Genomic DNA, 15,435 nt, shown 5'->3' with positions numbered 1-15,435 from the left:
CACTGCCTCACTTGTGAGATTATTATGTCCTCTTTCTGGGCTGTGATCAGCTCCTCCATGCTAATTCTTGGCAGCCAAGTGTTAGATGGTTCCACTTTCTCCTCCACAGTGGACAGATACAAAGCAGCAATCCAGGCCACATCCCTTTTCCCGGATACCTGACTACCTTCCCAGGCTGCTCGCACAATGCTGGTAGGTAACTCTTCTGTGCATTCTGACTCAAAAGCTTCAATATCCAGGGGGAGGCGGGACAAGGTGTCAGCGTCGATGTTAGCTCGTCCTGGTCGATACTTAATGTCAAATCTCCAACCCAAAGATGGCCCACTGCATTCAGCTTAGCTATACTCATCACGTATGTTAGCGGGTTGTTGTCAGTATATACTGTGAATTTCTGGGCATAAAACAGGTAGTCTCTGAATTTTTCGCAAACTGCCCATTTCAAGGCCAGGAATTCCAGCTTGCCGCTGTGCAGTCGATAGTTTCTCTCTGCCTTTGTCAATGTACGGGACCCATATCCAATTACTCTTGGTTTTCCTCCCTGCCGCTGGTAGAGTATTGCACCCAGGCCTTCCTCAGACGCATCAGTGTGAAGGGTAAAGAGCAAGTTAAAGTCTGGGTATGCCAGTACTGGTGGCTTTTCTAACATACCAGCTAATCTCTCCAGAACCTCCTGATGCCCTGCCATCCATTTGACTGGAGCTTTTGAAGGAAGTTGCGGTCCCTTGGGTTTCTTTCGACTGTGCAATTCTGACTCTGTCCCAGCCTTTGTCTGTAATAACTCATACAGGGGTCTTGCAATTCTGGAAAAGTCCTGTATGAACGTCCGGTAGTAGCTTAGGAATCCCAGTATTCTACGGATATCTCCCACTGTCTGTGGAGTCCTGGCTGTGAGTGAACGAACAGCCTCTAAGTCCTTGGGATCTATCCTCACTCCTTTTGATGATACCAGCCGCCCAACATATCTGACTTCCTTCCGAAACATCTCATACTTCTCTGGCTTTAGCTTTACACCATGACAACGAAGGGCTCTTAACACTCTCCTGAGGCTCTCTACATGTTCTTCAAATGACTTGGCATAACACAAGACATCATCCAGATAGGGTATACAGTACTCATCCCTTAAGGAATCAAGCATCTCTTTCATGCTGCGTTGGAAGGCAGCTGGCGCATTTGACAGGCCAAAAGGGATCCAAACCCACTCATACAGGCCCCAAGGTGTCTGGAACCCTCATCGATAAAGCCCTGGTGGTAGGCCTTACCCTGGTCTAAAATACTAAACCATGAGTATCCCCCAAGTGTGTCGATTAACTCCTGTATCCTGGGTAGTGGGTGACGATCAGGAATGGTCTTTTTATTTAGGAGGCGATAGTCTACACACAGCCGGAGTTTGCCATCTTTTTTTCTCACGCAAACCACCGGGGCAGCATATGGTGACTTGGACTTTATAATCCATCCTTTGGCCAAGAGCTCTTGTATATAGCCTATTACCTCGCTGAACAGGGGTTTTGGGACAGCAGAGTATGCCCTCTGAACTGGTATATTGTCCTGAAGTGTTATCGACATCTGTAGGGATGGGATGCACCCTATGTCGTCGTCACCTTTACAGAAGACACTAGACTCCTCATATAACATCTTCTGTAATACTTCACGTTGGTTGTCACCACAAATTGGGTGTCCCAATTCTACAGGAGGATGCCACAAGCCTGTGCTTTTCTCTGCCTCTCGTGTCATTGTAGTCTGGACTCTCACAGTCTGCCTCACTCCACTTGATGTTTCAGGATCCACAATCCTTTTTATCCTCTGCCATGTTCCAAGGAGCGTGCCCTGTGGTAGCATTATGTCACATCCTGTGTAATTTCCAATAGGTACTGATATATGTGAATTATCGTTGTTGGGTACCGTCAGTAGCCCCTCTCCAACATCCAAACACTTCAGGTAAGTACTCTCCATGTGTGGCTCAAACAAGACTACAGAGTCCGGCTGCACTACTTTTGGTTTAAAGCGGCATCGTACCCAAGCAACCTGCCCTGTCGATACAACAACTGCCCTCTGGCTGACTTTCAGGCGACCATATTCCTCTTCTTCTGTATTCTGGATAACTTCAATTAGGGTTTGTGCTTTCTCTGTTGGGACATCAATGGCTCCTGCTACTTGTGTGGTGAGTGTTTTCAGGTTTACCTTGGATCTGTTCTTCAATTACATTGAAGCCCAGGAGTGGTCTCTCAATTGGCATTTTACTCACAAGAAATGGAACATTGATGGAAAGGCTGGGGTCTTCATTTCCTAGCAAGTTGACTGTTATGACTGTCCATCCGTCAAAAGGAATAGGCTATCCATCAACTGCACATATCTCCAGATCATTTTCACATCCCATCAGGTCTTGCAGTGGCCTCACCTGGATATCAGGTAGGTATTTCTCTTTCCACGCACGATCCACCATGCTCACCTGTGCCCCTGTGTCGAGCAGTGCCTTCACAGTAAGTCCATTCAAATTACACTGTGTTAATGCTTTGCTCCCTAACAGTTGAATTATTGTGTCAATTTTTGTTTTGCAAGGGGCCTCTACAGTCATGTAATCCACTGCCAAGTCTGTTGCTTTGCCCTTTTGTTCATGGTTGTTATATCTGTGATCAATGGCTTTTCTCTCCTCAGGTACATTCAGTGTTATAGAAATTGTGTCAGTTTGGGACATTCCCTCTGCGGTCACTGGTTGCCCCCCTGCAGTGGCCGGTTTCCGTTTCCCTGCCATTGAGATCGTCTCAAGCACCCGGCTGCTCGATGCCCCTCCTCACCACAGATGAAACAATGTGGACAATCTTGCCTCCCCTCTCCTGTACACTGTGCACAACATCGTGAACGGCCCACTCTGCGTGAAGCTGGATGACTGGCTGGACATTGGCAACCCCTCACCACACGTGCTGTCATTGACTGTTGCAGTGCATCAACTACAGTGGTGAGAGCATCAATTCTTGCAGTAAGTTGTTTAATTGCGTCATTCTGGGTTTTTCTTACAGCACCCTCTGTCCTGCCGCCCTCGTCACAAGCGGGGTCAGTGTGGACTTGTGCACTATTTGCCATCGACTGTTTCACCCTACTTGATGGGCCCAACCGTCACAGTCTTTCATTTTCGTCACTTGTGATTTTCATGACATGTCTGAGGATAGTATCATCAGTCACATTACTGTCAGCAAGCAGTGGTTTCAGTTCACTGCGGATGTCTTTTCATTTGTGACTCAGTCCTTGATACACTGTGTGTAGAAATACATCTTGCACTGTGGCTGCACTGTACTTGCGGTCGGAATCGGCTTGTTTTGCTGCAAACAGTATTTTTTGTTTGAGTCCCATCACACGGTATAAGAACTGTTAAGGTGTCTCGTGGTCACTTTGTTTAGTGCACATTAGTTCCTGGAATAGTTCTGTACTGTTTCGATCTCCCAGATGTGACTGTAAGAACCCTTTCAACTCATTCACCGTCATGTCATCCTTATTTATTAGCCTATCTTTGAAAATGCCTGGCTTGATGATCCTTGGCACCCCTCTGATAATTTCAGTATCACTTAAGTTCTCCCTCAAACCAGCATCCATCTGTCTGCACACATTGTTGTATGTGATGTCTGATGAGTGGTCTCCAATTTGGCCTCCATGTATTTTGAACTCTCTGGGCTGGATACATGGAAGACCCACCATAGGGAATGCACTGTTATGAGCTTCCCGCTGAGGTTGTTCACTGTGATATGGGAGTGTAATGTTCTTTCCTTGGGTTGTATTATTGATTGGGTCTGTGTGCGTGGTAAGTGTCACATTTTGATGAATTCTCCTACCCAATTCTTCATAATCTGCTAGTATTCTCTTCATGGCCATATTTGTTTCGGAATCAGGCACACTAACACCCCCTGAATTTATGTTTTGATGGAGTGATGATGGTAAGTATGTGTGGTCTGTCAGTGTCTGTCCCTCAGTGTTAAGTGGGTGTGAGATATGTGTAAGGTGAGTGTTTATATCAACATTAGGTGTACTGTATGTAGTGCTTGTCTGTTTTGCTGATTTTACAACCTCATGCAATGACAATAGTTCACTTAGACCTTGATCTTCAGTTTCAAGCAAGGATTCACTTGACATGAAGGTATCTATATACTCATAACACCCTTCACTGTCCTCTATGTCCAGCTCAGATACACCTTTACCTCGTACAGGCTCGAGAGTCTTGGCGATGCGAAACAGCTCATCAGCAGACAGAGTGATTAGATCTTTGCGGATGTCCCACACCATTCGTTTCCTCGTACGCTCTGCCATGACGTTGTCCTCTTTTGTCTTTGCAGATGCTTGTTACCACCAGGATGTAGACAGATGTCTGTCCAAACCGCTGCATGCCTCGTTGTCACCGTTGACGTAGTAGCCGCCGACCTCCAGATCCAGCGCCACCTGGTCCCACGGTCTAGAAATAAGTGGATCAGCCTCTTCGTGCCACGTGAAGCTGATCCCGGACGAGCCCCCAAGAATCTGTTGCAGGCCCCGCCTCCGGAGACCCAGCAGACAGATTACTGTAAAACTTTAAAACAGGATAATAAAGTGAAAACCACGGAGTCACGTCTGCTCCTTTGCAGCACCTCTGGCGATCTGCTCATTTATTGTACAGCATCAGAAAATTACAATAAAATTGCTTTTAAATTGTTCACAATAAACTGTCTGTCTCTCACATTTTGCCACTTTAGAACAGATAAAATAAATCATATAATCACTCTAGTGTCCACAACATCAACAATCAATCACACTCTGTCTTATCTTCTCAATTTTCCCCTTTTAGTTGTCCTTAAAATACTCAAACATCTTATTCAGTATTAACAATAATTAATTACAAATATATTATTTATAGATGTACATATATAGCTGTAAAATTGGTATAAACTCAGCAATACTTTTATTCTTAGCCAATGAAAACTAAACCACACTGTTTCTCTCATATGGAGGCATTTTAAAGAAAGCCCTTAGCTGCAGCAGCTCTCTGTGCTTCTCTTCAGTGGGTGGTCACGTGACCATTAAGCGCGCCAAACGCGAGTGCTGAGTGAGCCTCACGGAGCTTTTTAACCATAATAAATTAACTCTTTACATGTCTAAACATATGGCTTCTCCCTTAAAACAAATAACACAATAATATAGACTGCTATTGCGATCACTGGAGCATACGTAACACTTATTTTTTGACATTAGTGCAAACATAACATACAATCAGCACTCAAACATACTCTTAAATCCCTTCAAACACCTGTACATATACTACACATCAAAATAATATACTTTCACTGTAATAGTATCTTTAGTTTGTCCATATTTACCTGTAAAACAGGATAATAAAGTGAAAACCACGGAGTCACGTCTGCTCCTTTGCAGCCCCTCTGGCGATCTGAGGGAGCACGCAGTTCACCGTGGCAGATCCTCCGTATCGAATGTCAAAATAAAAGTCCTCTCCTTGAAAGTGCAAATCTCTGCTACTTTGCAAACAAATACTGCAGGAATGTATTTTATAACTATTCACCCTATCCAATGTAAACGGAACAACACAATTGTATATACACTTTGTGTGTATCACACTGTTGTTACATAAACCTTGGAATCTTTTTTTCAAATAAATTTCAAAATGGATACTAAAAGATGTCAAACTGATTTAAATGATGATGATGATACAGAGAGCAGCTAGACTCCGATATGATAATGAAAGCAATATTGAACAATTACAGAGGATAATAAATAATCAGTTACAAATGTTACAACCTCAAGATCTTAACATCGTTGATTAAATTCATAATTTAATTAATGACCAATTAGAATGGTTAGAAATCCCTAACAATAATGATGCTGTACAAGTTGGACAAGGCCCAACAATCGGGATCCATCTCTACCTCAGATGGGGTTAAATCAAATTGAAATTGATAGATTAATCACAGAGGGTGGTAGTGTTGGGTGGTTTACCCCAAGAATAAATTTTAATGCTCTAGAAATTCACAGAACGCCTAATTTTTGTGATATTATCACAGACAATCTAGCAGCATACAATATTCTTTTTACTGATATTTTAAATGAGATTGTAATGTTTTCCAGATTATTGGCTGGGCAGAATGGATTTATTAATATATCTCTGAGGGGGCATGATTTACCCTCTGATATTAGTTATGTGCTAAGTCCAGAAAATGACTGCAGTGTTGAATCATTTGCTGCTAAAATAGAAAAAGCTCTCCAAAGTAATAAAGATATACCGGTAGACGCACTGTTAGAGTTGTCAGAACAGATGTGGTGGTGTGCGTAGAAAATTGACCGATCTGGTACATAATGATGTTATCAGAAAAAATAAAATGAATCTATTTTGCCCTATAAACATCTTAAAAAACATTTGTTTCAGTATGTGCCTAGTTCATTTCTTAAATCCACAAGCTCCTGATAACGAGTTGATAACACTAGCTACAGGCATTCACACATCTGTGGGGTTTGACATACAAGATCAGATTGCATTCAGTGATATAATTAAATTTGAAGACCATCTCCATGTTAAAATTGTTGTTTTTCATCGCTCTGTTAGCGGTAAACTAGAGGTTTACAAAAATAGTGACAATTTGCACCCTAGAACAGCACATCTCTATCTATTTGATAATCATTACTATATGATAAAAAATGGAATACTTTCATAGGCACATCCTATGTCTGTAATTTTTGTTTTCATGGTTATAAAGACAAAAGAGAACACAAATGTAAATTCATGTGTAACGTCTGCAATAACCCCGAATGTGTTAGTTTCAGTACATCGAAGAAAACATTCAGATGCATCTATTGCTTAAGATTGTGTAAATCGGATTTTTGCTATGAGATGCATAAACAAAAGACATCCGATGGTAGATGATCACAGTGTGAACTGATACAATTCTGTAACAAATGCCACAGAGTTTACAGAGCAAAATTATCTGGGGGTAAATTAATCTAACACAAATGCGAACCCACAAGTTGTATTCATTGTAACGAATTTATAATGAATGATGAGGAACATAATTGATATATTCAACCTATCGAACTGGATGAAATTAGTGATTTTGAAACCATGTATGAAAATGGACGACACATCGCAAACTTTGTGCAATTACATACGATGGTGAAGAATTTACAGCCGAAGGTTTGGACTGTTTTGAGCGTCTAGTGAAGCATTTTAGACGTCCAAAATACTCAAACTACATATTTATAGCACACAATGCTTCAGGGTTTGACTCTTATGTTTTATTGGATTATTTCACCAGTGTCGGTCTTGCACCAGAAACTATGATGAGAGGGGGTAGACTAGTTTTCATATATAATAAAGCATTCAAAATCAGATTCATAGACAGCTATAATTTTTTAGCTATGAAACTATCAAAAATAACCACTGCTTTCAATCTGACTACTACAGAAAAAGGTTTTTTCCCACACAAATTCAATAGATTGGAAAATATGAATTATGTTGGCCCCTATCCACCAAAATGTTATTATGATTATGACATGATGACTGTGGGTGATCAAGCTAAATTTGACATGTGGTACAAAGAAAGAGATCGTGCTGTACTGTAGAAATGATGTGGGTTTTACTGCGAGAAGCATGTATGAAATTCAGAGAAACATTGTTAGAATATACTGGAATTGACCCATTTTCAACAAATACACTCCCTTAGCTGCCCTATGAAAATCTATAAAACAAATTTTTTGACAAGAGACACATTAGCTTTAACCCACGACAAAGCTTACATTAACCAGTTCAAGTCTTTTTCAAATGAATCAATCAAGTGGTTGGAATACATTAGTAAAATCAGAGGTGTTAATGTTCAACATACATTAAATACAAGCAAAATCCAATTTGGTCCATACTTTTTGCATGGATTTTATGAGAAAGATGGTGTCAAAATTGCGTTAGAATATCTAGGTTGTTACTTTCACGGGCATTGTTGTAAGTTTAACCCACACGACCAACACCCTTTTATTAAAAAAAAGCTACATTCGCAACACTTTGAGCACAGACTGATCACAAACTCTAAATATTAGAAAAAATTCATGGCTTGAATGTTGAATACATCTGGGGGTGTGAATGGACACACGCTAAGAACAATGACCCTGCTGTGATTGCCTTTATGCAAACCTACAGCGCAACCAAGCGGCTCAATCCGAGAGATGCACTTTTTGGCGGGAGGACTAATGCGTTAAAATTATATCATAAAACAGATGATATGAGACAATCAAATACATCGGTTTCGTCTCACTATATCCGAGCATGCAATCAAAGAGAAAATTTCCAATTGGACATCCAACAATAATTTTAAAAGACTTTGAACCGATTGAAAATTATTTCGGGATTATCAAGGCATCAGTTTTAGCACCACAGGGTTTATTTCCCCCCGTTTACCTATGAGGGGTGCAAAGAAATTAATGTTCCCCCTGTGTCGAACTTGTGCTCAAAAACAACTAGAAGAAAGTACATGGGACGTGGGTTACTGAGGAGCTACAGCAAGCCATTCAGAAAGGCTATAGAGTGATTAAAATTGATGAATTCTGGCATTTTTCAGAAACATCAGACACATTATTCAGTGATTATGTGAATACATTCCTAAAAATCAAACAAGAAGCATCTGGCTTCTTGCCGCATGTAGTGATGGAGGAGGAAAAAAAAAAATGTTGTCAAATTTTTTTGAAAAAGAGCGAGTTGAGCTTGAACTTGAAAAAATATGCCCAAATCCTGCACGAAAATCCAAACTGTATCCAAACTGTTTTTAAATTCGCTCTGGGGAAGGTTCGCAATTAATTGCCAATTTACATATGCTGAATTAATAAGAGATCCTGAACAATTTTCCAGATTCATATTCGGAAACGGTCGCATGGTGAAGCATTTCTCATTTGTTTCAGATTTAGTCGCATTGATCCAGTGGTGCTATCCAGATGATGTGCCTTGTCAAACAAAAGATGTTAATGTATTCATAGGTTGTTTTGTTACAACCTACGGGCGTTTGGAGTTATTTAAACAACTTGATGAATTAGGTGAACATGTACTATACACTGATACAGATAGCATTATATTTGTATCAAAACCCAATGAATGGCAACCTGAAACAGGTGTCTTCCTGGGTGATCTGTCTGATGAAGTGGGTCTGGATGATTCGATTTGTGAGTTTACGGCATCCGGTCCTAAAACGTACGGATACAGAACTGTTAAGGGAAGAGTATGTTTTAAGGCTAAAGGCATCACACTGAATGGTGAAAATGTCAAGCAGATTACGTTAAAAAACTTGATGTGTCTGGTATTAAAATATACAACAGCCGGTGAAGTGTCACAGCTAATAGCATACACAAACACGATTGTTAGGGATAAAAAAAAAAAGTTTACTTTGCACAACAGGTCATTAAAGGAAAGATTTCAAGTGGTTTACAACAAATGTATTCTCTTACCCAATTACTCCACATTACCATATGGGTACTAAAATTATGTACAATGCTTATGATGATGAAGATTTTTTTGATGTTCGCTTGGAACACCCCTTGTCCTGTATTATTTCGGGGCCCAGTAACAGTGGTAAAACATTTTTTATAAAAACGTTATTGCTTAACTGATTGATGAAATGCTCAATGTGAAACTTAATAATGTGGTTTTTGAGTAATCATGTTGGCAGAATATTTATAGTGAACTGATGTCGTTGTATAATATAAAGTTTATTGAAGGTATTCCTGAATCATTGATTGATGTACTGCCTGCAAATAAAATTTCCTTACTGTTTTTTGATGAGATAATGGCTGAGTCATCTAATAATGAACAAGTTCAGAAAGCATTCACTCAACTTGTTCATCATAATTCTGTATCTGTCATATTAATCCTTCAGAATATTTTCTATCAAGGCAAAGCCATCAGGACTATCAGCCTTAATGCAAACAATATTATTTTATTCAAAAACCCACGAGATAAAAATCAGATTGCAATTTTAGGTCGTCAAATGTACTCCGCAGAGCGGAAAATTTTTCATGGAATGTTTTGAGGATGCTACAAAAATACCATATGGTTATTTGCTAATAGACTTTAAAGCAAGAACACCAGAAAAGTTTAGCCTCAGAACATCTCTGATTTCAGAGTATCCAGTTGTGTATGTACAGAAAAAGAAAGCTCTGAAGCGAGGTATCAAATAAAAAAAAACTATTATATAAAGCAACACCAAATCAGCGACATGCTATTCAAACACTTCCCGGATCTGTGTAATGAAATACTCCAACAAAGTTTTAATTTGAGCATCAGAATCCCATACTGCTGCGGCCCAGTCAATTGCTCTTCCAGTCAACAATGTCATCAAAAAAGCACATTTTATCTCCTCAGAGTTAAATTTTTCATCCTGGTGTTCCATATAAATCTAAACTTGACGTAGAAAACCTTGACATTGTTCAGCAGTGCCATCAAACTTATCAGGAAGAGCAAATTTTACCGTCTTCGGGATGGTAGGAGGAAGTGCCTGGATATAATGGGTCAAATGTTCGTTGATCAACTGCATTTGCGTCAATTGTTCTCGATAGCCCTTTATCACTTCACCTTGGTATGCAATTGTAGATTTCAATCTTGAAACTTCCGCTGAATTCATGGTTGGCTAAGTATTCTGTAACATGGAGGCTGAGGCTGTGTTAGAATCCATGTGCAGAAGTTTATTAAAGGGGTTAGGCAGAGACATCAATGAGAAAACAAGCAGAGAGTTGGCAACATAAAAGCAGTCCAATCCTAACAACAAACACAGGGGCAAATCCAGACGACATAGTATAAGAGCAGGCAGACGTTCAGTAACACAACAGTCAGTCCAAAACAGATCAAAAGGGCAAAGACAGAGAACATACGTGAACAAGAATAGCAGTCATGAAAGTCACTTGGAATAACGCTTGGTAAGGCAGGTAAACTGGCAATACTTCGCAAAGAAGCATGGCCTGAGCACTCACTGAAATACAGCACAAACAGGAAGTAGCCGCAGAGGGAGCAGAGCTGAGTCAGTAGTGGCGTTACAACAATTAACTTCTTGGAACGAATTTGGATAGGCTCCTAAAATCATTCGCCAAGACCGTAGACCTGTTGGCTGGAATTAATTTCTCAAGGGTTTTGCTGCATTAAAATACCTTACTCGACTATAGCCAACCCACATATTAGAGGAATAATAGAATCTTATAAAAGAAAACCTTTCACAGACACTGATGTTGCAACACCACCATCAACCTTACCGAAAAGATTTAAAAGATATAAGAGAACCCACAGGACTACATCATCCAATACGGAAAATGAAAATGTATTTCGTTCTCCATCTCATGAAACAAGTGCTTGGTTATCTTTTAACTGATGATTGTGAACTAATGATTAGTTGATTATTGTTTTTTTTTTTCCAGATTAATAAAAAAAAAGAATAGAGACTGTAATTTGTGTTTGTGTTTTTTTTTATTCATCCGAAATGATACATACAATATATATGAAATAATACAAAGTAACATTCTTATTTTTCTTCAACACACATGCATACATATATTTAAGAATAAGACAAAAACTTTTTTCCAGTTTGAACACATTGAATACATTTAAATAGTTTATTGTTACAGGTTCTGGGTTTCAGTTTCTTCACAAAATGATCAACTATCTTATTTTTCATTAGATCATCATGATACATTTTGATAATTTTTTATAATTATAACCCTTTGACATATTATACAGAAAAAACACAATGTTGTCCACAGGTGTCAAATGTAAAATCTTGAATCTGTTTGTTAGAGTATGTTATACGTATAGAATTTGTTTTTAGAAAATTTCGGATTGATGTCGGGAAATGTATGCTATCTGGACTGTTTCCAAAACTATCAAAAAAAGCAACTTTCTCCCTCCCGACTTATGTAAATAGCCAACCAATGTTCCCCAGGCATATTCGAAGGATCTGTATTAATTATAACCGTGGCTGGAAGATCTTTTAAATATACGTTTGGGGAGATGATCACATGGTAGCGTCCCTAAAAAATGAGTACCGCATGATATTTTATCCATAATGTTAGTCAGCAGGGGGGGTTGATCAGATTAGTATTAGTAATCTACTAACACCTGTCTCCTGTTTGAAATTTCAATAACACTGTCAAATATGGCATACACGATCAAATTTATCGTGCTTGTGAGCAGTTGTCTGAAGCATGCTTTGAGTCTAATGTTCCCTGATTTAATCAAAGATACGTGTTGACCACATTCCTATCTGGTGTGAGATTAAACGCATACAACGTATAACCGTTAAGGAAATCCTCTCTGTCTATTGCCAGAGCTTGATTTTTAAGGTGTCTTCCAGTAGATAGAACGAGCTGGTAAAATTCTCTCACAGCAGCACCGTTCTCATATTCTGGTTGCAGGGGTTTACAGGGTAATGCTAATTCATCTTGGAAAATTGATAAATATTCAAGACTAAAATGTTTAAATGTGAATGGGTTTTTATCGTACGCACCCGAAAAGGCAGAGTTCTCAGTCATTGCTAAAATAATAGATTTCGGTAGTGTTTCAAGAAAAAGATTCTCATGATTAGAAACTCGTGCTCCTACAGGTATTGAAAAGTTTTTTAAACATACTCGGTCGATAGGGTTGTTTAGTCGTTGTTGAAAGAAGTGCATGTGCATGACCCAATCGAACTGCGGGTGCTACTATGACTTTTTTCACAAAAAGTAACACTGATTAAATCTGTAGTTTATAAACCGTAGCACCAGATTCATGAGGCAGAATTCATCTTTAGCTCTCATCATACGTATTTTCATATCTATACCGTTCAGCATCAGTTTTTCTTGAAAGAAGATGTCACTGTGAATTGGCGCTAGTAAGTGAACAACATTTGGCAGTGGTGAATGCAGCGCGCTTCCTCAACCCTATGTTTTTACCGTCAGGATCAGTTTCATCCATGAGTCCTGCTGTGTCTTTGTTAAAAAGTCCTGCAGAAAAAAATGATTCAAGGGTATCCTGTCCATAATTCATCAAAGTCTCTATTATACAACGATATCCATACATTGAGGAACTTTGTGAGATTAAACGATCACCCAAAGACACATCCACTTGTGAGAATATTGTAGCTCCTGGGTAGTTAATCAGACCAACAGGTGCACCGTCTGCGATGTCGCTACCGTCAGTGTTTACAATTTTAACATGTGTGTATAACATTGTATTATTGAGATCAATGTAATCTTCACCTGTACCGGCTATAAAAAACTCTATAGGTGAAGTATCTGTTATTGCTGAGAGCGGTGGGATTTCCACATAATTAGTTTTTTCTATGGACGTTTGTGTGAAGGGGATTGTAAACAAATCTAGTTCAGACACATTCTTCTGAATGTAATGAAGCAGAGTCATAGTTTAGAATATGGTATTAAGTGGTCTTAAACGTTTACAGGATTTCTTTACACGTTTCACACGTCTCCTTTGCTTGCGTTTTACAACTGATTGTTTTTTTCTTGTGCATCTTGCCTTTTTTACGGGGAAACCCCTCCCACTTCGTCTTCTCCTGACCCCTGGTGGCTTATGGGTTCCGTTTGTCATGACCATCAGACCGTTACCATTTTGACCATTATTGTTAAGGTAGTGCCGCTCTGAATAAACTTCTAAATACACCTCCAAGACCAGCCCCATACATGACCGGTCCTCCAGTATATCCTGGCATTCCATTTCCGGCCTGATTCTGGTAGTATGAAACGTAATGTCTGGGATCCATATTGTATGACGTAAAATGTGTCATTTTCATATAAAGAGTGTTTTACCGGTCTAAATTGAAGCTTTACAACAACTTTGCCGTAGGTAAAAGGTATTTCTTTGTTCTGATCGTCTTTGACCCTGATTGCTATTTCTGTAATATGTGATTTATTTACCAGTACGTAGTGAGGCTTTTCGTATCGAACATTAATAATCTGATTATATTCCCCTGTATATGCACACACCTTAACAGTGGGACATACGAATCACCAACTGATTGAAATTCTATTACATCAGAATATATATAAAATGAATAACATCTGGCTTTGATATCGCTTTGATGTGGTGCATACGTCACTATGGGTGCTCCGGCACCTCGATAATCTTTTGGCTCCTTTAAGGTTCCTATAGGTAGTCCTGGTTTTAACCCCAAAATGACAGCCAGTTTCCCATAAAATGTTAACGATGTCTTAGGTGGGGCTTTTAGAAATATTTTGTTTTTAATATGATCATATCCAAGAGTTACCCGCGATGGTAGAGTTGAATTTATTTCTCTAATTAGAAATAATACAACCTCATAATATCCACACTTTAAAGGGCACCTATGGTAAAAAAATCAACTTTTCAAGCTGTTTGGACAGACATATGTGCATGTATGGTGTATAGACCATCATATTGGGGTGATATAAGCACACCCAGTGCTTTTTTTTCCAATTTAACAACATAAAAAACGGTGGACCAATTGGAGCGGTTTTCAGATCGACCGCAACTTTACGTAGGAGTGCAGTCCCCCCTCCCACCAATATTGATTGACAGGCACGTCAACATATCCTTAGTTGACGGGTGCAGTTCAGTGTAAAGTATACGCATTTTGAGAAGCTAACCATTCTTCCACTTCTTTATCTTTTATTTTAACCCCATATTCCTCTTTACAAAACTTTCTAAACGTTTTTTACCACCTAGCGATCCTTGATGTGAGGGGTTGTTGTAAACTTTTTTTCATGAGATCATGAGACATGATTTCTCTATGATGACCACAAAATAATGAAAATAATTTCAAAAACATCGTGCATACATATGTGTAACATATCAGTGTGTTAAAATACAAGTAAAGAAAAAAAATGTGTTACAGATTATCTAGATAATAGAGAAATTTCACACACAACAAAATAGCTTTCAATCACATATTCGACAAGTGTGTCAATAATTTTATAAACATCACTAGGCTTATTTATTGAAAAAATTGTTGCACATACAGTACATCAGTTACATAGAACCTAGACACAAAATATTACCTATTTTAAGGTTTTCCTTACATTCAGGCATCAGTTCCAGAATATTTTTCACAAATACATCGGGTGTACAACTGTAATACACATATTTGTCATAACACTTCATTCATTTGACAAACTTCTCGCAACACACATTTGAATCTTTAATTTTGTTAAACGCTTGTTATCGAGATGATATTTATCATCAACAATCTTGTACAATAAATCAGTAATTTCACATTTAATACGTTGTTTAAAAATACATTCTACCAGAAAGTGTAGACTGCAGAGGTTCCCCATGTTCAGGCTTGGTCGGTGGTATCGGGATGACTGTTCTTCCAGCTGTCAACAGCGTTATAAACGGCCTGCTCGCAGGATTCATCCACGAGCTTTTCTCTGAGTGCAGATAGAGAGTGTACAATGTAGATCTCAATTCTGAGTTCACACAGA

This window comes from Danio aesculapii, chromosome 18 (genome assembly GCF_903798145.1).
Source record: "Danio aesculapii chromosome 18, fDanAes4.1, whole genome shotgun sequence".
NCBI classification, from domain to species: domain Eukaryota; kingdom Metazoa; phylum Chordata; class Actinopteri; order Cypriniformes; family Danionidae; genus Danio; species Danio aesculapii.
This window is presented reverse-complemented; position numbering follows the sequence as displayed.